The 20,769-nt window shown below is 37.6% G+C and overlaps 1 protein-coding gene across 2 annotated transcripts in view; it reads left to right on the forward strand.

Annotated features, from left to right (window-relative positions):
- The first annotated feature begins 11,602 nt into the window (after positions 1-11,602).
- LOC106065197 (matrix metalloproteinase-21-like) overlaps positions 11,603-20,769 on the forward strand; it is a 77,104-nt gene continuing 67,937 nt past the window's right edge. For both annotated transcript variants that reach the window (XM_056022691.1, XM_056022705.1), the window contains exon 1: positions 11,603-11,899. The gene's annotated coding sequence lies outside the window, so the exon portion shown is untranslated. The remainder of the gene's footprint in view (positions 11,900-20,769) is intronic.

Genomic DNA, 20,769 nt, shown 5'->3' on the forward strand with positions numbered 1-20,769 from the left:
AAACTGCTTGCATAGTTAATTTTTTAATTTAAATTTTCGCTTTCAGAAAAGAAAAAAAAAGTGGCCGTTATATCAGAACTATGAAAGATATAAAATATGATATCGGATTTTCAATATCTTTTCTAGTTGATTTCTATTTAGATCTGTGGAGAGGACAAACAGACCACACAAAACTAATAGCGGCTATTTTCCTTTCGTGGGCCGTTAATACAGCAACTAAACCGAGAAGTTGTTAGGACTTCCCTTGGGAAAACAAAACAAAACATTATTACGTGCTACATTGATGTCAATGAGAAATGTAAACGCCACTGAGTGATTTCCTTTCTCTGGCTGAAGTATATTAAAAGAAAACGTTTTTATAAGAAGGCGTCCGCCTGGTCGTATGGTATGCGTAGTGGACTCTCGTTACTATGGTTACTCTCGTTACTCTCGTTACTATGGTTACTCTCGTTACTCTCGTTACTCTCGTTACTATGGTTACTCTCGTTACTCTGGTTACTCTCGTTACTCTGGTTCCGAGCTAGAACCATGGCCCGCTTGTGTGTGTGTATTTCTAAGGTGACGGTGGGAAGAGGTGAACTATAGTGTGTGAATGATGCAAGAGAAGTGGCGCGGTCTTAGGCAGAACAGACGACTCCAGATTGCCACAGTGCAAAGACGTGTTTATTGTAGTGTGTTAGATTTGGTTCCAAATACCATTTTATGATATGATCAGTAAAGTCGACTCTATTTATGGCATTTCAAGTTGATTTTGTCTCTTTAGCAAAAAAAAACAACAACAACAACAACAAAAAGTTATTAATAATCTCGTTCACAAAGAACATATTCAAGTTATTTCAAATGTTACAAGTTCAAATCTTACACACCTACGGCGGTTTAGTAGTCTACCTGCAGTTTGGTGCTACAAGTCAACGACCGTCCACAACACCGCTGCCACCCCCTTTCGTATTGCATGAGGTTAGGGTTAGTGCTAGAATGTTCGGCTGCACTCCGGAATGGTTATTTCAGCTGGAGCTAGTGTCATTGGCCTCTGCAATTCGTGCGCCAGTTTTCACAGCGCGACGCCATGATGCTCAACCATGTGCTTCTATCTCCCAGGTGGCCGGGTCAATGTTGGAGGCTTTCAAAGAAGCTTTGAGGGTGACCCTGAAGCGTTTTCTTTGTCCACCTTGTGAGCGCTTCCCTTCCCTTAATTGACAAGTCGTTTAAGGGTTTACCATTGTCTGAAATATATAATGAAGAGGAGTAGAGGATAATGAAACCGATTTTGAAACACTTACTGCCTTTTTGTTTTAAAATTAGTTATACATATACATTAAACATAGTTCATTTTATCATCAAAATATGAGCAGATATACGCTTATACAATGCAAATGAAGAGGATATAAAATATATTTTTATTGCGCATTCTAAGATCTTAGTGTGAAAAATCGAGTTTGTGTACCAGTGTTCTGATTATATATTCTTAACAAAAAAAAAAACATTCATATTTCAAAGAAACGTCTTTAATTGATTGCATAAACACTATGGTCTCCCTGATGTCTGCAATGTGTTTATTTATTAGAATTGCTTAACCAATAAACAAGGGAAGGTCTTCATCGCTCAAGGTCAGCACTTTTCCCTTTCTTCTAAGCTTGTTCACTTGTTTGTCTTCCATTTGACTCTCTAATGTCGTTACACAATGTTCGTAACGAGCTGGGAAAAAACAAAGTATATACACCGCTAGAGTTTTTCTTTGTTGAACAAGTAGATTTCTTTTTAACGGGCAACAAAAAAAACAGCCTCGTAACCGCCAGTAATGAGATGAACAAGTGGAAGAAGAGAGATCTCATGGGAAAACGAGGAAGGTAATTTGCACCATAAAATGCAGTGAGTGCTTGATGAGAAAATGAAGGCACCTTAAAAAGTGAAGGTAATAGAAGTACAACAAGGCTCGGTGCCTGACAGCTCTCCACATTATACACCACTACGCCGCGGAGGAGAACATAGAAAGGTCAAACTTTCTCATTCATTGACCTGGATGTGTTCGCCTGTCTGTCGCAGACTGGGGTGGGTGGGGGAAAGAAGCCAACAAGTGGTTGTGAGGTAATCTGTTAGATGAAATGAGTTCAATTTGTACGACAGAGCAGGAGGAAGAAGGTTGCAGTGATTGTTTGGGTTATTGCCACTTGGGACCGGGGAGGGGGGGGGGAGAGACACAAAAGTAGAGTAACATTCAAAAGAAAAAAAATCGTACTTTTTTTTTCAAACTCTGTTGTCTTACCACATAGGTTTGGGAAACGGAGAACAGCGGGTAACATTTAAAAACAAAGACAAAATGTTTGAAGCGAACAGAGAGCATAGCCTGGGAGGAGTTATACAAATGCCATGTATTATACTAACATTATTATCAAGACAGTTACTAAGCCCGTCTGTCTCTCAAGATCTACTACAGTTGAGTCTGAGTTGGTTTATTTTTTAGTCTCTAGTCGAGTCCCAATGACGACGGGAATTTTGAAATTCGGCCCTAAGTCCCCTAAGTAAGCCCCACTCTAAGACTGACCTACGTTGGTGAGGTAAATGCGGTTGGTCGTTGTGCTGGCCACATGACACCCTTGTAAACTGTTGGCCTCTAGAAACAGATGATCATTACATGATTAGCCCCCACTAGATCGCACGGTCTGAAAGGGGTGCTTTTACTTTTTACTATACGAGGAAAAACAAAGAAAACAACTTTTAAAAAGTTGATCAAACCAAGCTATTAAAAGTGTAATTTTCAAATCTCCATGGTGACTTAAAGGTATACGCATTGCGTCATACGTCGGCTAACCCCTGAAATGAGTCTAGCAGATGTGAGTCACCTGGAGTGTCTAGACTGCTTCAGACTCAAATGAAAAAGAAGAGGGGATGTTACCTAAATTGAGTTTACAAAAAAAAGTAAAACCAAATTTTCTGTTTTATATTCTCCGGGAATAAAAAAAGTGTGGGTCGCTCAGGTTGATGTTTGTTGAATGGCTCAAGGCAAATACGATTACATCTACTCTAAACATTTTGCTTTTGTATAGAATGAATTGATTTGTCCTATTCATGCTCTGAACTGAGCAGACATAGTAGCATACACTAGTAAATATTCCTAAAAGTTTGGTGTGTATTTTGTGGTCGAGATAAATCGAACTTGAGTATCATATTGTGTTAATAAGCAAGCTAGACCTTACTAAACAATATAACTGATTGGAAAACACCTGGCTATCATTGTTTAGAATCTGATGTAGGCCTACTTAGGCTAATTGCATCTAGTTATGGAATAAAAAAAATTGAGCATACATTTATGTATTTGGCAACACATTTGTAACAGTTCTGTATCATAAGTTTAAATGACTATGTAATTCTAATCAAAACATCAAGATGTAGTTCAATCAGACCACATGGAGTGAAAGCGGATTAGAGGCCTTGAAAAACATTTTTTAAAAGTTTGTGTTAGGGATGACCTCTATTAAGGTGCTAAAATAAATTTTCAAACTGGGACGTCAACATCAACAATTTCATAAATATTATCTTATACGTTACAGACGTTACTTCAATAGAGAAGATTATTACTTCCTACGCGTGTCTCTGTGACAATCTAGTCATGCATGCTAACCAATGACTTAAATTCTGCCAAGTCCTTGGTTTTCCTGGCTGATTCAGAAAACCCATTCCATGCTTTAATAGCACTAGGAAAGAAGGATCATTTTTACGCATTTGTCCTAGCATAAGGAATAAGAAATGTGCCTTTAACTGTGTGTCTTTTTGATCATTTTATTAGATCTAGGTTTTGTTTTTGTATTGGTAGATTACAGTGTGTTATGTATTATTGCTACTTTACTTTTAAGTCTTCTATCCAAAAGGATCTCTAAATTTAGTGAATTTACTAAAGGTGTTACTCTAAATCTGTAATCAAATGTGAATATTTGTTTGTTATGAATCTCGAAACGGTGATTTCTCAATCTTTAAAACAAGCAATATATATATATTGTTTATAATAATAATAATATATATATTAAATTAAGTGTATCAATTATTTGGATTAGTCATGTAATTAAATTTGTGAAATTTTAAGTCAATGGAGGCCCAGGTATTAAAACTAAACTCAAATATATTGTCCATCTTTGGGAATGCAGAAAATCGTAAGACCCAGATACGTGATTTTACTCAAAACTTATTGAAATGTATAGTAAAGACGAATGCACCACTGTTTAGCATTGCAAAAGTGTAGAATTATTGCAATAATTTTAACATATGTAGAATAAATGACTTTCGTCAAAGTTATCCGCTACCCATATCTAAGTTGAAATACATAACAAGCTTTGGCAAGGATTTAAAAATGCCATCATAAGATGAGATATGCAAGACTTTATTCTTACTGGTGTGATTAACGCTTTGTGTAAGATTAAGGATGTATAAAGTCTCAAACGAATGAAATAGAAGAATAAAATGTTTCATTTCATTCAAAACATTAGTGTAATGATAAAAAAATTATTGCTTGAGTCCAAACTGGAGCTTAATAATTTATAGCAATCCCAAACCCCTTTCGCAGCCAGACGTGACATTCTTACAAGTTGGAAGATCCCTTCCAGCGAACATTATCCCTACAGATAACTTGTGATCTAGTACTGCACCGTAGTAGTGACAGCCTTGAACCGAGCCCAGAAGCGATGATGTCATGGTGGATCTTAGACACCCATTATGAACTAATTTTCTTTTTATCTCCATTCTATCCCCGTCATCCCCTCGTCTACATATTAGCCAAACATTGGATACCAGCGCAGTGTTTCTTTCCTTGCTGTAAACCAGTCTACAAACACCGCGCCATGTTCTGCTGTCCCAAGGCGCACTAGTACTAGTCTACTACTGCGACATTCGACGGCCACAGAACCATATGTTTTCTTCAGTCAAGATAGTCTACTTTAGCCTAACAGATTTAGAATGAAACCATGGTTTGGATTACTACTGCTAATGGGTTAAGGACAATCAAGTACAAATGGTATTGAGTCTTCAAGGAAGAAACTTATTTGAGTTTTTTTTTTGTATACTGTTCCTTTTTTCTTCTTATTTAAAACTAGAACACTATATAAAATAGTTAAATGATTAAGACGACTAATAATGTACATAAGGGAATAAGGCAGGCGTGGACTGGGTGTCAAAACCGGCCCTGGCATTTCTAAACCATCCGGCCCATAAATTGTATATTATATGATGGGCATCCAGTTCTAGGTCTACCTCAAAATCATTATGTTAAATTTGATAATGTATCGATAGCTGTACACATGATTACAGTGAACACTATGTCCTTATAAGAAATAAAGGCTTTATGTTGCTTTTTAATCGCAAAGTGTATAGGCCCTAAAAGGATGAAGCTCTACCGATGCAGACTATTACATTATTTCGGAAAATGTGTTCGATTAAATTAGTAGGCGTTAGTAGAGTCTGTAAAAGATTTCCCCTGAAAAAGGAATACTATAAAAAATTTAACAATTTAATAGTGGCATCCCTGCGCCCCTTATCTTATAAAAAATACGGAAGTAATTTCAAAAAAGAAGATAGCCTACATACTGTGGTCCTACCGGCCAATTTGGATACCGGCCCACCGGGCTTTTGCCCGAATGCCCATATAGCCAGTCCGCCCCTGGGGTAAGGTGACACTTTTGTAACCAAATAAAAACATCGTTTTTATAGATATCATTCTGTAACATCGTGTCTGTTTTAGGTAGTCTAAAGATAGTCAATGTAACTAGTCAATTTGTTACTGTTGTATTACTTAGATCTGTAAGGTATATCGATATGTGTAACTGGCTACTTCATTAAGAAGAGAACACAAACACAGGGTGTGGTTAAACAAGCAATGTCAAATTTTATTCATGTCCAGGAGGCAGAAAAAAACAATAACTAATCTACAGATTTTGTTGTAATCACTGTGAATACACTTCTTCCAATGTTCTCAGAGTCCTATACAAGATTTGCGATATGTGTGTTGATATGTGATGCAAAGTATAAGCATTAGTTCCCTTAGTGTATTAGGATAACGTGGGAATCGTCTCTATAGGATCAATGAGAACACAACAATATCGTTCTGAACAAGATGCTTCAAAGTTACAATTGAACAAGTATTTTTAGTAGTTATTGTATTCACAATTGAGATACCAAAGTATGCCTAGTCGAGTTTTGGTCACTGCAGTCTAGTGTCGTGTACATCACTTCATCTACTTCCTGCTTGCGACTGACGTGAAACCAAAGAGAGTTTGCCATTAGCAAGAAGTAATTTTGGTGTTGATGGGTACAACGAAAGAAAGCTTAGTTTGAAAACAAAATAGAAATCAAGTTATTCAACCAACGACCTCCCAGTGAACTTACCTCCACACCATTGCAGTCTAAATCTACATGATTGAAACAGACGATAACCAAAGAATGCCCGCGTTTTTTTTTAGCACTTAGAAAGTATAATATAGACTTAAAAACTCGATTAATTAATAGATTTTATGGGGGATGTTGATTGAAATGCTACAAGTGAAACAAATGAACTGTTGTCAAATTCAGATAATAGATCCAAACCAAAGTTAAAAGACGTTCTGTATCTGACGATTTGAAAAGCTCAGATACACTTTTTATAACTAGTAGGTCTCTTATGAGCTCACAGAAATGATATTTACTTTTCCCCACGTATAATAATAATCTGTTGCTTTATCGAGACGATGATGCTAAGTTTTTTTTTTTGGTCTATCCTAGTAGAACACATACAGGGGGGTTATACGATTACATTTTACACATTTATTCGTAATAGTTTCAATGTATTTTTAACCATAGCTTCTTAAATGGATTCAATGGAGCCCAATCAGCACCTTTTGAGGTTAGCAGTGGTGTCAAGCAGGGATGTGTGCTCACACCTACTCTGTTTGGCATATTTTTCTCCATTCTACTGCATTATGCGTACAACGACATCAACGAAGGTGTGTTTCTCCATACAAGATCCTCTGCAAAACTATTTAATGCGGGCAAAAACCAAGGTTAGGAAGATACTTGTTAGTTGACAAACTATCTGCTGCTTGCCAGAAGTTCGGATTAAATATTAGTCAAAGCAAGACTAAGATACTACTTCAGAACAAATACAGCACCTCTAGTAAACATTAATGGCCAACCACTAGAAATTGTTGATCACTTTTGCTATCTAGGCTCCATCATATCCAACAATGCTGTACTGGATAAAGACATAAACAACAGGATAGCTAAAGCAATGGGCACCATGTCACGTTGCAGAAAAGAGTGCGGGACAACATGTTGCTGACTAACAATACTAAAGCCTTAGTCTACCGTATCTGTTTGATGAGCACTTTGCTATACGGAAGTGAAACATGGTCAACCTACTCATGGCAGGAATAAAAGCTGAATTTCTTTCACCTCCGATGCCTAAGGCGGATCTTTAAAATAAGGTGGCAAGATAAAATAACAAATGAGGAAGTGCTACGAAGAGCAGGGTGCCCGGACATCCGCTGTGTTTTCAGCAGCAGACGCCTTGGCTAGCTTGGCCACGTTTATAGAATGCCAGTAGGTCGACTTCCACAAGACATTCTGCATGGCGATCTGACAGAAGACAGGAGAGCCGCTGGTCGCCCACTTTTACGGTAAACGGATGTATGCAAACGCTACATGAAGCTCTTCAAAATCGACACTAGCAGCTGGGGAAAAGTGGCACTGGATAGATCCACATGGAGAGAGAGCATAAAGGAAGGGTCTCGAATTGCAGATGCCATACACAACAGAAGCAAAAATAAGGGTGAAAATGCAACGGCGCCTGATGATTACATATGCCCAACCTACGATCGCAGCTGTGTATCAAGGATTGGCCTCTTTAGTCACACAAGAAGTTGCAAAGGGAAAAGATCGTCTCTCGAAACGTAAAATGCCGTAGAGCTTTTAAAATCATACTTTCAATTTTTTAGTTTTTGTTGCTGCTGTTGTTGTTTTTAGTACCAATTCTGTTTACTAAAACAAATGTTATTGTACAGACTTGAGTGAGTCGGTATTCTTTTAGGCATTGGCTTGTAATCTATTTTTCTTCCACTTTTGGTAGCCGAATGATCAGTACACTTAATCTCTTAATGATATACAAAAAATAACCAATCAAGACTCGTATTACAGAACAGGAAATGTCAGTCAAAATTTGCATACCATTTAAATTAGAAAAGATTACTAAATGGTTGATTCTATCATATGAAAACCTGAATGCCTATGCTACTGTATCTATCTGTCTGTCAAAAGGAATGGCAAATAGTACACACTGTACAATTTGGGATCAGCCAGGTCACAAGTTCTGCCCAGATGTAGCACTACTGTGTGCTGCAAGCTGCAAAAGGGTCTCAGGCTCCCGAAGCCTGGTAGCAGAGTTTTGGGTTCAAAACTTCTCCTAGGTGGGCCACCAAGGCTCTACGGGAGGACTGATCCTTCCAGCCTTGCCATCAATTAGAGTTCATCTCAGGTGCCTAGGTGGGTAGACAGCCAAGGCTAACATTACCCACCTGCCCGAAACGTACAGGTTTAGGCGCTAGTTGATCGCCTTTGCCCCTTTCCTGTCAGTGATAATACTTCCGCCGGGCACAGTATCTGAGCTAACCTTGAAGGCTTGGAGTTGAACTGATTGCCAGTCTATATGAGACGCATGGCAGTGGGGCTATTTAAAAAAAAACAATGAGACGCTTGCAACCACTACAACTTCTATAACAACCTTGCAGAACTACGTACCCGAAGCACGAGCAAGAATTAAATTAATTTCACTTGAGCTTTCTCCAAAAGATCCTGAAAATCACATTACACGAGATAGAGTCTTCTCAAAATCTTCACCATCCACAGACTACGCCGCCTGCATTTGCTTAGTTAGTCATGTCCGCCGTATGGAGAATGAACGTATCCGAAAAGACATTCTCTACGTAAAACTTGCAATGGACAAAAACGTTCACCCCAAGCCTTCGGCAAATGGATATAATGAAACGAAATCTCAAAGCCTATAATCTTAAGCGATCAATTCTTATATAAATATATAACTAACTATTCCCAGTTTAGATAACTTAGAATTATCAACATGGTCCTATTAAGCAGGGTAATATTTTCTTTTGCTGGTGAATTATTACAATGTTTTCAAACTTCATAGTCTACTGTCTTATCTTCAAAAAAGAAGATGATTACGTCCTACGCGTCATGCATTCAGTCATGCATATTAACCAATGACTTAAATTCTGCCAAGTCACTGGTTTTCCTGGCTAGCTCAGGCAAGCCATTCCATGCTCTAATAGCACTAGGGAAGAAGGGGCACTTGTACAAATTTGTCCTAGCTTATGGAACGAGAAATGTGCCTTTATCTTTGTGTCTTTCAGAGTATTTTATTAAAAATTTTTGTATTTAAAGACTATGGTTCAGAGTTTTATGTATAATTGCTACTTTACTTTTGAGTCTTCTGTCCTGAAGGCTTTCTAAATTTAGTGATTTAACTAAAGGTTTAACTCTAGTCAAATGTGAATGTTCGTTTGTTATGAAAACAACTCTTCAGATTGATAGTCTTTACCCAATTGTTTATTTTCGTAATTACAAAAATATTTCCAAAATTACTTCGGGTATACATATAGTTCTCTAAGCAATTATTCAACTGAGCGAGGCTCGGTCACCTGGTACTGTTGACTAAAACTATAATAATATATTAAAGAAAATGATTTTAAATATAAATTTCCAGAACATGAAATAGTTCAAAGATGAAAATCTAAATTTAGTAGGCCTACTAGATCTAGAATGAGGACCGGAAAATTTAACAGAGTGTGAATGTAGGCCTATTTGTGAGTCTGTTGTTTTTTTTTCCTGTGGCAATGTTAGCGTTTTTGTTGAAGGTAGGTAAGGGAGCTATGAAGGAGGCAAACATTTTTTTGTTGTTGTTCTTAATCTCTGCAACAACAAACGGGGCTAAAAAAAAAATATGTGTACAAGAGATGGCTGGGTCTAGACTGAAAGAGATGTTAGAGTGGAAGATCGGGGACAAAAAAACAACAACGTCACTCTCCGACTAGTCCAGCGGTTCTCAACCTTTTAAGCTCGGCGACCCCTTTTTACTATGCCCCACTCTGCCGGGACCCCCCCCCCCCTTCCATAACATACACAGCAATAGAAGAATACACTAAATACAATCCATATTTTCGATGGTCTTAGGCGACCCCTGACAAATCGTCATTCGACCACTCAAGGGGTCGCGACCCACAGGTTGAGAACCCCTGGTCTAGTCCATGGGAGGAGACAAAGTACGTTTTTTTTTTTTTTTGTTTTTCCTATCGGTACAAAATATCGAGCCAAACATTTGTAGGACCTATATATGTAATTTATAACACGCGAAATAAACAAAATCCTTTTATAACAAAAAAAGCGTTTCTAAGGGGAAGAGCTCCACACTTACAACTATATCTCTCAATAATGTAGATGTTATCAAACAAAGTAATCAATTACGAATCCTTAATTAACTAACTGGCTATTTGTTTTATTGGTTCATGTTCTGTTAGGAACAATACAAAAATTGTTGAAAGCGAAAGTTTCAACTAGATCCGAGAATTGGTGTTGGAGAAATAACGGGTACAATTATTTCAGGGGACCAAACCCTACATATGTATCCATATATTTGAATAAAGATGGATTAATTTCCCTTGTTGGTATTTAACAAAATAATTAATTACCAGCGATTAATTGATAAATCAATCAAACTTTTCCATGAGAGTACCATAACACAACATTATTTTGAATAGCTCATGTGTAGTATTTCTCTAGTATTTTCCCCTTCTTGAAAATATTATTGTAAAAGCCTGAAAATTTCTTGTCTTAACGGAAATAGTCAACACTAATGTTCATGTAATTTATCAAACCTAAGTTCTCATTTATTACATCCGACTAGAGTTAACACAACCAAATTGTACGAAGAATAGCAAACAAAATACTTAGGGAGAACTACTAGTGCCTACAATTATGGTTTGCATCTATGACTAAATTTGACCGCTATTTACCGGCAAACCGATAAGAAATTGGAATGGGTGATCTTTACAAAGAAGTTTGATAACTTTACCCACGACGTAAAATCACAAAGCAGAAATATTTCGTAGAATGGGACAGACTTGGAAGGTTTACTAGAGCCCTATTGATCTGCCCAGGTCTAGCTAAGCACTTCACCACCCAACCACAGCTACCCCTCCTCTTTAATGAGCTCAGCTGTTAGCACTACAATCTGAGACTTAGTCGCTCGTCCCTGCCCATTGTAGTAATTGCACCACAATATCACTCTCCTGGCCCACACAGAGACACTCACATATAGACCTACATACACTCATTCAATCAATGTGAGAGGGGTCATTTTAACAAATGATGACTTCAAATCAACAAACCCCTTCTCTTAACACACATGCACGCGGTCGCGCGCACATCGTAAAAGCAACGTATTTTTTCTTTTTGTGTTCGCCCCAAAGGTTTAGCCATTCAGCCCACCCCGTCTTGCTTGACCATTCCCACCCTTCCCAATGATCCACCCCCCCTCCTCCTGATAGAACACGTTCTTTATGCCTCCACCGGCTACAATATATAGAAAGACGTAGTGGCCTACAGGAGAATTCCAGTCACTCTACATGCTTCGTCTATTCAAGAACCATTTTAGAACTTGACGATTCCCGAGTTGATTTGAGACTCTTTATGTACATTGTCAGTTGTTTAGTATTCAATTCAGTGTCGGCTCGTGTGTTTTCTTTCTTAACACTTGCTTCTAAGTTAGTTAGAAACATAAACAATTAGCTGTGACCTTTTTGTTTTATTAAACTGACCTCGGTGCGGCCACAGTACCAAGATACGAAACTAGACAACATTGTGCAGTATATCTGTAAGTACAATATTTTATTACCAAAGTTATTACTTAAACTTATGTTTATACATATAAAGGGAATTGAAGATGTGAAAAAGAAAAGAAAGTCGTCATAACAGTAAAAATATAAATCTCTATATAATCTCTCTATATACATAATTTATACATTGTTATACATACAACACAAACTGTATTAAAATAAAGGAAGCCAAACTAAAGCAACTATTTACATTTCAACCATCGTAGAAACATACAAATCGGACAAAACAAAAAAGCCATAATGGCTAAATATTTGTCATCATTTTTCTCGGCTCATGATCTGATAAATAGTTTCAGCCGGAATCTATCTTACCTATTTCTGTTATCTATCTACCTAATCAATCCCCTCTCTCCCTCCCCCCCTCTATCTTCCACTCTGTCTCTCTCTCTCTCTGTATATATATTTATATAGTAAAAACTAGTTGAACTCAGACGTGACCAGAAAAAAAAAGGGCAGGTAGCGTTAAAAAAACATCACCGGCTTTCGACTTTCCTTTTTTTTTTTTAAATGCAAATCTCGGATCAATGTGACATTGCCTGATGAGACATGGTGAAGTGTGTCAATGATTTAGCGAGAGTTTGGCTTTAGAAGATTGCTGAGCTTAACACAAAAGCAATATTCAAAACCTACTTTAACTGCTGTAAATGTTTGTGTGTTTAGCATGCACAGTTAAAGTTTAGCTTAACAAACGTTTGTCTAGATAGTAGCTCTCAACATTTTGCACATTGTTTCTTTGAGTTCGTCCGATGAAACAAAGTTGCATAAGTAATCATTCGTTCAATTAGACGTTAGCCTCGTGTGACGTAGTGCATGCCCTGATAGGGCAAGAAGTAGCGAAAGAGATTCTGAAAACAGAACAGCTCTCCAGTTCTTCAACTTAGCAAACTCCTCCAAGTCTAGAAAGTCGGGCGTGTTTAGAACTAGTTCTGCCCTGTCTGACTACGATGGAGCCTAGATAAACACTGAGAGGGTGGTGGGACACAAGCAAACAACCATTTATGAGCTATTTTTAGGCTTTGAAGATTGTGTTCATATCTAAAAGGGGCTATTTTTATGTCACGAACGTGATTTTTTTAAAAAAAGTTTTGACTTCTGTTTCTTCTTCCCCCTACTTATGGCCTGCTAAGGTGGGGTTTCAATGTTAAGTCAAGTTGATAGCAATTAGGGCGTCTAATTCGCGTCACAGTCCTGGGTAAGATTAGGTCGGCTAATGGGTTTCGGAAAAGAACTGTGGAAGAAATCTATGAAAAACAATGTTTAGAAACATTTTAGTTTCCTATGCTACTTGTATGAAAAGAAATCTTCCTTAATTCTTTCAATAAAAAAAAAAAAAAATAGGGAAATATCCGCGATTTTTCTGAAATAATAAGTTTGTTAGGAGTCTAAACGTTAGTACGTTTGTTGTTGCATAGTCAAGTATTACCTATACAGTTGCAGCTAGGTAACGTAGGGATGTAGGAAAAATGTATGGCCCATTGTGATTTCCAACCAATCAAAAACATTATATAAATAAATGATACATCGTTATATAAACTATCAATTAAAAAATCATTTGCGGTGTACAACATTGATGGTTAGAACAATGAATGGTCAAATGTTTGAAGGTTGTAGTCCTAGTAGAGACAAGAAATATGTGCTTCGAGGATTGTATTGAATTCATTGAGTAGCTCATTTTAGTTGGGGGAAAGTCTAGTGCAGTGATAAACTTCCGACCGCATCGCCACAAACACTCGTCTATTCTAACATAACCTATTCCAAGTGGCTTCACTATACACAGTGGGCAGAGGGCGCACCGCGTCATGGGCCGGATATGACCCGAGAGTCGTAGTTTGGGCATCCTCTAGGCCACAAATACAAGGGAGTTGAACTAAAGGGAGTTGAGGGAATTGAACAAGGGAGTTGAACTGAACTTCATGACAAAATGAATAAATAGTGACAAAATAATAACCAACTAAATAGAAATGTCGTATAACGTAACGTACATATAAGAAAATTTCATTAAAAAAAAAAAGGCATCTTACCTACAAATGGACATTTTCGATAGCCTACATTTTATTTACTGCGATATTTTAGACTTTTCACTCAACAGTAATATTATTTTTAATGCTTGATTTTCTGTATCAAAATCAAATTACAGTTAAATAACAACACACACACACACACAATCATGCAAGAATGGTTCAGAAAAACAAAACAAAACAAACCAAAAAAAAAACAAACAACATTACCCCACTGCTGCCAGTCATGTGAGCAAGATTTCAACGTAATATATGACCTTCACTTTAGTCTGGCTATCGGGAATTTTATCAGGTATGCCACAGAAGTTAAAGATTATTTGGGGGGAACATGGTCTAAAAATAGTTGAATCACGCCTTATTCTTGTCAATGCCTGGTGCTGTGAATGTCCAAGACGATATATTATTTGATAGGAGAGTATTTTTTTTTCTTTTTGGAAAAAAGTAACTTCCATAGCATATAACTTCATAACAATAATGGAAACTTCTTTAAAAACAATCAAATCCATGTTAGTCAAAAACACAAGAAAAGAAAACAGATACTGACACACATTTATTGAACAAAAGAATTCGTTGTAAGTCTATACACAACTGGAAGTAGACTTATTTCAAGAAGAAGAATTGGACACACTTTTTTGAGTATTATTTTCACCTTAGTTTTAGTGTTACACGGTAATACGCCGAATGCAATTTAAAAAAGACATAGTTTATTACAGGCCACTTTCTACATTTCTATACAAGTTAACTCAAAAATAAATAAAAGGAGTATTCTATTAAATCCAGAAGGAGCTTGTGCAGAAAGTCAATTGTTATACACTTACTAGTTACGAATTGCTGCCCACAGAGTGAAGACTTTACTCAATGTTTCTAAGACCAATCAAAATGTCAATGTTATCAATGAGCGTTAGGATGTCCCGCCTCTTTAACTCCTAACAGATTTCGTTCATCTCGAGCTCATGTCGGCGTTTAGAAGTAGACATGTTCGTAAGTAGAGTAGGCGATATCCCACTTCGAATCCAATTGTTAAGACGTGGGAGTGAACTAAAGAAAATAACACACCGATTCTCAGGTCGCCGGTATTTCTCTGATTGCAGAAGCACAATCCAATTATAATCAGTCAATATTCCCGGTAAAAAGAAATACTTTTCTACCTCCACATTAAGTTAAAGGGAAACTCCGATGGTTCTTCAAATTTGATTTATTGACATATTTGAATTCTGCGTAAAAAGTTGTAATAGTAGACATTTTACCATTTTTATTTAAATGCTTAGAAACATTTATATTATTTAATTAGACAGTAAATTCTATAAAAAAAAAAACGGGGTTCTTTGAGATTTTGTTTTTAGGTTAGGCATACGTCACTTCCATCTACAATACTGAAAAGGAAACAAGATTTAACCAATCGTATCGCTTCATTCTTACAGGCTCTTGGGCTTAGTGACGGCCTATTCCAGAGCTATGATACAGTTATATATACATGTATAGGTAGATCTAAAGGCATTAGGATAAGCAACTCAAGAAAAAAAGTAACATTTTCATCTAAGCCTCTCCCTTTCCCAAGAAGTAAATAGATCGTGTGTCTGACTGATTAAAAAAAAACAGGTCAGTGTAAAGTGTAAGGCTAGTCTAGACTACGTGTAGTCGGTTATGACAAGACAACCAAGCGATAGTGTTTGTTGTGTGTTGAGTGGTCAGGCGAGAAAATACACACTGCCATGGTTAGTCAAGCATGTAAATCTAGTTTTAATATGCATTTTTTCTTTGATTACAAGATCCTAGATCTAACTGCATAGACAGATATATTTCTTTTACGAGAATGTTAACTTTTCTGTATGGTCTCCCGTTATACAATAAGTCAATAGATTAAATTAGTAGGCTAGTGTGACGTCACATAGAAACCCGGTGAATGTCTGACTGTTTTGGATGCGTAGGAAAACTACGCCAGAAAATATAGCTATACTTCCTAACCAGCACAGCGCTAACATGCAAAAAGCATATTTACAATGTCTAAGAGTTAATCTTTGAGCATGTTCCTTTGGAATGTCCCCAGTGAAATTGGGGGGAGTGGGATGTCAAGATGTTCGGTGATGACGTTGAGACCTGTTAGATACGAACGTTTGCGTTGTGAAGTGCACACAGACTTTATCATGAAATATGCAAGATTTCTTGACTAAAAAATCTATTCCTTTATATGTTCCGGTTTTGGCAACAATATGGCTGATTCTTAATTTTATCTACATAGGTTAGTGTTTTTTTTTTTTTATTGTTTTAAAGTTTGGGAGGAGAAAATGAATATAGATATTTCTTCAATATTTAAACAAGTAAAGCCTAACATATGACGTATGATAACGTCTCAAAATAGCAAATAAAATGACTAAACCCAATTAGGTCTAACAAGAGGCTTGTTTTCAAGTTCGAAGAGAGAAAAAAAAAGAGAGTCCAATAGTTCAGGTATCTGTCCAGACCCGGCTGTCACCTATATATTTTGCCATGTAAAAACAGACAAAAACATTGATTTAGCTAAGTATGTCTACAACGGTAGCGTAACAAGACTAGGAATAAACTGATATAGAAATAATATTTGTTTTAGACTAACACTTTTCAGTTGTTCACTTATACAAATTCACACGATAAGGTTTTATAGTTGGCTAAGATTAGCCTTTGATTTTGGAAGAAGTGTGTGTTCGAAATAGTTTACAATAGGCGGGAAAGAGAGTCCAATTGTGTTAAAAAGAATAAGCGCATATCTTCTATACTATAAAGTAGAATGTAAGGCGTATGTATGTATGTATGTACGTATGTATGTGCCGAATAGAAATCAAAACCGTTTGACCAATCTTGATAAAACTTGGCATAAATGTTCCTTGGGTACTAATTTAGACCGTAGTGTATGTATTGTAGCCCTAAAACAAACTTAAGACCCTAAAAAAAAAAGTTGACCAACTCTATGTAAGTATAGTATCTTATAAATCTAGGCTATGTTTATCATGGTTACTCTAATTCAACTCTAAGATGATAAAACTTCTCTTCGCAAAGATAGTTTTATACTTTAACACATAAACATACTAATTATAGTCTATTCATTTCATATTTTAATCCAATTAACATTCAAATTTGTTTTACTAAAGTATTTTTCATACATTCGTTCGCTATAGCTGCAATGCCGTGTTGACAGACATTTTAATATTTTCATTCATGTGTCGCGCAAACCTTACATGCTTGCAGTGAAAACACAATGTGATTGGACAGGCAAATGAGGCTCTATATGGGTGATATTAAATATACTAACAGAATAATAAGCTCATTGAACCTTAAATTCAAGAATGTTTAGTGAAAGTAGATGTGTTTTACTTAATTTAAACAAATGAATCTAAGTTTAATCTAGGTCAAAAACTATATTAGACTCTAGATCTAGATCTCAATATGTATGTAAGCAAATCTTTTTGTAACAAAAATGGATTTAGGTCGATTCATACTATTTTTAAATTCACGCATTCTCTCTACTTATTATTATTTTGTTTAATTGTTTGTAATTATTATTATAGTTTTTATATAGCGCTACTTTAATGCGTATGGAATGCTCAGAGCGCTATGGTCCATTCACATTTGTTTCCGTGCTGCCTTTAGGTGCTCAGTAAACACAGCTCAACTCGAGTCGGGTGTCGAGCCTCGAGCCCCCTTCATAGGTAGCCAAGCCAAGCCAAGTTCAAGCGTACTCCGCCTCTCGAGCACGCTTCCCACAAACTAATCTAATGTGCTATATCAGTAACACGCATATTGAGACCCGCGGGCCGTGGATAAAATATGGCTAGTGTTATATATTTGTTAAAAGACGGAGTTTAATTTAATTTCAGTCATATGACGTCAGCTTAGATACGAAAATTGACATAGCTTTTTATTTTACTTTTATTTCTTTTGTGTATTATAAATACTGGTGCTAATAAATTCGAATGACAGCATCGTTGCATCTTCAGCTAGTCATGACATCTATAAAGCTTTGTGTGGTGGTGCTTGTTTGTGTGCTGTGCGCTCCAGAATGGTGTCTTGATGGTTGCGGGTTCAAACATTGCCTGCCGCCATCCCCAACCGTAGTCTTTGGACAAGGCGTATAAATCTTCATTTCTGAAGGAATCTGATCAAAATGTACTGTCAAATATTGCCATAGAATTGCAGTACTCTTGTAGTTCTACATACATGTAGTCTATGGAATAAATGACTAAAGAAAACTTGTGCTATTGATTTTAATTTCGTTAAAAACAGAATCCTTCACCTTCACCTATCCCTTAGTCTGTTGGACCGTTGGGGCACCACGCAATATTTGTCAACCTTCTTTCTCCATTCCTCTCTGTCTTTTGCCTTGGATAGAAAAACTCTTTCAATGGCAGGCCCGTCCATTCTTTTATAATGTCTTTCCATCGCTTTCTTTGTCTGCCTCTTCTTCTTTTTCCTGTTACTGTTCCCTGCGAGACCCGATGATCTTGTAAAATGGCCATAAAGTTTTAGTTTGTATTTTTTTTTACACTAGTTAGCAGGACATCGTGGGTTCCAATCACTGCAGTAACCCTGTCTCTGATCTCATCGTTTGTGATTCGTTTGTAAAAGAAAAGAAAACAATTTATGGGTATAAGGTCAACAAGAAACTTATCTAGACTCCATACATTAATACATATAGCAAATGGTCTGTCTTCAGATCTTTAATCATTGATTAGATAGCAAGAAGAATTTTTAAATTAAAGTTCAGTGTTCATAGGTTTATCTATGCTATAAAGAAATGTGTTACAGGTCATTTACTAATAGAAACAAAGGCGTCATTTCCTTTGTCACTTCTTTCTTGTCAACACTTCAAGAATTCGGAAAAAAAAGGGGAGGGGTTGTCAAAGGAGAGACAGGAAATGAAAGGATATGGTACGGGAGAAGTTAGCGGGAATGGGACAAAAATAAAGAGGAAAATGAGCAAATTTATTAGGGGGAAAGGGGTGGGACATAATACATAATCACAGTGTAAGATACTACCAAAGAACTAGGAAAGGTTGTGGAGAAAGATTAAATGGGTAAAAGGGATGGGAAAGGAAAAAAAAGGAGAACGAATTGGGTGTACTGTGGGGAGGAGGCAAAGGAAGTTGTGAGTTGGGAGTACTGTGGGGAGGAGGCAAAGGAAGTTGTGAGTTGGGAGTACTGTGGGGAGGAGGCAAAGGAAATTGTGAGTTGGGAGTACTGTGGGGAGGAGGCAAAGGAAATTGTGAGTTGGGCGTACTGTGGGGAAAAGGCAAAGAAAATTGAGAGTTGGGCGTACTGTGGGGAGGAGGGAAAGGAAATTGTGAGTTGGGCGTACTGTGGGGAAAAGGCAAAGGAAGTTGTGAGTTGGGCGTACTGTGGGGAGGAGGCAAAGGAAGTTTTGAGTTGGGCGTACTGTGGGGAGGAGGCAAAGGAAGTTGTGAGATGGGCGTACTGTGGGGAGGAGGCAAAGGAAATTGTGAGTTGGGCGTACTGTGGGGAGGAGGCAAAGGAAGTTGTGAATTGCGCGTACTGTGGGGAGGAGGCAAAGGAAATTTTGAGTTGGGCGTACTGTGGGGAGGAGGCAAAGGAAGTTGTGAGTTGGGAGTACTATGGGGAGGAGGCAAAGGAAATTTTGAGTTGGGCGTACTGTGGGGAGGAGGCAAAGGAAGTTGTGAGTTGGGAGTACTGTGGGGAGGAGGCAAAGGAAGTTGTGAGTTGGGCGTACAGTGGGGAGGAGGCAAAGGAAAATCTGAGTTGGGCGTACTGTGGGGAGGAGGCAAAGGAAATTGTGAGATGGGCGTACTGTGGGGAGGAGGCAAAGGAAGTTGTGAGATGGGCGTACTGTGGGGAGGAGGCAAAGGAAATTGTGAGTAGGGCGTACTGTGGGGAGGAGGCAAAGGAAATTTTGAGTTGGGCGTACTGTGGGGAAGAGGCAAAGGAAGTTGTAAGTTGGGCGTACTGTGGGGAGGAGGCAAAGGAAATTGTGAGTTGGGCATACTGTGGGGAGGAGGCAAAGGAAATTGTGAGTTGGGCGTACTATGGGGAGGAGGCAAAGGAAGTTGTAAGTTGGGCGTACTGTGGGGAAGAGGCAAAGGAAGTTGTAAGTTGGGCGCACTGTGGGGAGGAGGCAAAGGAAGTTGTAAGTTGGGCGTACTGTGGGGAAGAGGCAAAGGAAGTTGTAAGTTGGGCGCACTGTGGGGAGGAGGCAAAGGAAGTTGTAAGTTGGGCGTACTGTGGGTAAGAGGCAAAGGAAGTTGTAAGTTGGGCGTACTGTGGGGAGGAGGCAAAGGAAATTGTGAGTTGGGGGTGCATACGTTGTGAATGAGGTATAAGTGCGGTAGGAGAGCAGGGCTATTGGGGTGGAAGTAGCAGGCAGGTGGAGAAGGAAGAGTAAGCCGAAAGGGGCTAGAAGCAATGGTTTCTGATTCTAAAGGATAACATTATAAATAAATAATATATATATATATATATATATATATATATATATATATATATATATATATAAAATTGTGATTTATTCATTTCATTCTCCAACTGGCTATCCTAAAAGCTTTTTACTAGTAGCCAGTATATGTGAACACTAATGAATACCATAAGTGTACACATATTGGACTCGCGTTTGTATCTAAAGACAATAGTTTAGACTCTAAAAAGAAAATACTTTGCTGCTTTGCATAGAGAGATAGGATTCTCTCAACTGCTGAAACATTGTTGGACTGAAAGTCAGCTTTTTAAAGCTCTCGTATTTCGTTGTATTTTTAGAAGGTTTACATTGTCCAACTTATGAAGTCTGAACATATGCTGCTACATTGGCTCAGACAATGGTACAAGAAACC

The sequence above is a fragment of the Biomphalaria glabrata genome, chromosome 1, assembly GCF_947242115.1.
Source record: "Biomphalaria glabrata chromosome 1, xgBioGlab47.1, whole genome shotgun sequence".
In the NCBI taxonomy this organism is placed as follows: Eukaryota; Metazoa; Mollusca; class Gastropoda; family Planorbidae; genus Biomphalaria; species Biomphalaria glabrata.